Source organism: Morone saxatilis, unplaced genomic scaffold, assembly GCF_004916995.1.
Source record: "Morone saxatilis isolate NCDOM2014 unplaced genomic scaffold, NCSU_SB_2.0 Contig15, whole genome shotgun sequence".
Taxonomy (NCBI): Eukaryota; Metazoa; Chordata; class Actinopteri; family Moronidae; genus Morone; species Morone saxatilis.
The window spans coordinates 4004065-4006700 of NW_023339707.1; the positions used below are offsets into that span (position 1 = coordinate 4004065).

General features: G+C 38.2%; 1 protein-coding gene across 1 annotated transcript in view; it reads left to right on the top strand.

The window, feature by feature from the left end:
* Positions 1-943: 943 nt before the first annotated feature.
* LOC118324648 (copine-9-like) overlaps positions 944-2636 on the top strand; it is a gene marked incomplete at its 5' end in the record, with an annotated part of 23354 nt that continues 21661 nt past the window's right edge. Inside the window, 2 exon segments of the mRNA XM_035657074.1 lie at positions 944-1005; positions 1477-1523.

Below are 2636 nucleotides of genomic sequence, written 5' to 3' on the forward strand. Positions count from 1 at the left end.
TATTTTGTTTCAATATCAGCCGGCTTTGTAGTCATGTTCATGCATGCTGCTCTTGCATATTTCCTTGATTAGTTATGAACTAAAATGTGAGCCAGGAGTACCCCTTTTCCACCAGATTAGATCAGGTTCTTGAACAGGTTTTATTCAGGATTCAACAACAGTCAATAATAAATAATCTGTTAATTGAAATAAATCTGCCTCCTGCGTAAATATCCGTAGCTGAATATGGTCGGCCTACACTACTGTATTTTAATATTTGTCATAATTCTGGTATTTGGAAATATTTTCTGAGGTGGTACTTGGTGTAAAATATTTGAGAAACAGTGTTCTAAGCAAACCAGTTAATAATACTACTGCAACATAATGAATAAAGACATAAAGAAGTCTCTAATAATCATCTCTTCTACAAGTGAATGAGAAAGTTTACCCGTCAGATTCGTAATGACGATGGATGGATGAATGGTTTAATTTCTTCACCTCTCAGAGTCCCTTTTTATCTTCCCTACTCTATATACACACAGTTAAACAAAATATCAGTTTCAATTCATGGGCTGCCAGTATTATCAGGAATCTGTTGAATTATTCATGTTCATTATTAAACATCATTCCAGGGTATGAAGTGGTTTTACAAGTACCCACTCATACACTAACTTACCCCCCCGGCAGGTTTTAAATCCCAAGAAGAAAGGCAAAAAGAAGAAATACATCAATTCTGGAACTGTGAGTACACCCACCATGTTCTCTGTTTTGGTATTTTATGTTATCTAATATATTCAGATAAGTATCATCACCTCTTACATCTGCTTCTCTCTCACCAACTCCTTTGCTGTCTGGCCACCTCTTTGTCTTTTTCCTTCCCGTCTACCTGGCCCCGGTCCTCCTCCTGCTCTGTTTTTCACTCTGTATGTGTGTCGGTACGTGTGTGTGTGTGTGTGTTCGCCAGGTAACTCTGCTGTCCTTCAAAGTGGAGTCCGAGTATACCTTTGTGGATTTCATCCGAGGAGGGTGAGTGGAATAATAATTAGCCTGCTCTCACAGTGAGTGTCAATAGCCACCATTTTAGTTGTGTGTGTCTTTGGTTGTGTGTGTCTTCAGTTGTGTGTGTGTGTGAGAGAGAGTGTGTTTGTGTGTATGTGTGTGTGTAGTTATCTGAATATAGTACAGTGAAGTTCCAAAAAGCTTTTTTTTGAGCATCAACATTGAATTCATCATGCCTGTGAAGGGGTGAAGTTTTGGGGGAGTTTGCTTTGGTAAATATCATTTACAAACGACTAATTTATTCAGTTCATTCACTTTTAATTACTGGTTCCATTTGTTTTACCTAATTAGACCTTCGAGATGGTGGAGGGAATATTGCCATACCAATTAGCCAGTGAACCAGTAAACTCATTATATTGCAGTTCATTGTGTTGGTGTGTGTGATGCTCTTTGTTGTTTTCCTCTTTTCCCCTTTGATTCCCATTATCTTTGCAACAGAACACAACTGAACTTCACAGTGGCTATAGACTTCACAGCATCCAATGGTAAGTCACATTCTGGTGTATTTTCGATGCATGCCTTTGTCTTGGATGTATTTTCATTTACTTTGTTGTGCATGTGTACATTATAACACTTCACTGGCTCCCTGCCACTATTTCAAATTTACATCGAACATAAAACAAGACTATCGCAGCTTGCAGAATTGCCATATGAATTGCAAGTCATAAGTCAGTTGTCTTCCATAACCAACAGTAAAAATCATTATGAAAAGTCAGTGTCTCAGTTGTTGTTTTTACATTTCTGGTTCCTCTCACATTTATACTCAAGTACTGTACAACATACCTGACAACCTCTATTAGGTCAGTTCAGTTGTACAGCCCAGTGTAGCAAGCCCACTCTCCTGGCTCAATAGACTGGTTGCACAGTAGACAACTCACAGGTGTACTAATGGTAGCTGCATACCACTTAGGGGAAGTCCTGCTATTGTGGGTGTTTGTTCACAGTCACTGTTATAAAACACTTAATGGAACTAAGCCATCGTTACTGTTATTAAGTCCACCTTTGTTTTTCCGGCTTAGACAAGTCAAAATGTCTGCTGTGCAACCAGTCCATTGCTATTTGTCAACTAGACATCAAAGTGTTTTTCATACCGTCAGTTCCAGTGTGAGACAACTTCGGCATGGTGTACCACAAGGTAACTGACTGGGGCAACTCATGTTTTGTATTTTTCCAAAGACCTAACAAATTTTTAGTAGTAATTAGTTTTAATTAGATTAGTTTTTATGTAGATCTGTTACTAATGCAAAATACTATAAGCTGAAAACAGCTTGAAAAGGATCATTCAGTTAAGTATTTCACTTGTTGAGCTGTTGTTGATGTGCAAATCAGTTGTATTTAACAAAATACGTGGCTGACAGTGGCTCCAAACAGGAACAATTAAGAAGAGAAGTGGGGACCAGAAGTACCCCTTTTCCACCAAATTAGATTTGGTTCTTGAATCGGTTCTGTTCAGGATTCAACAACAGTCAACAATCCTGCTGCGTGAGCTGTCCCTTGCTGAATATGGTCAGCCTACGCTACAGTATTTTTTTAAATTTTATTAAGTTATTTTTTTGGCCTTTTTATTGGCTTTATTGGATAGTGACAGCTGTAGATAG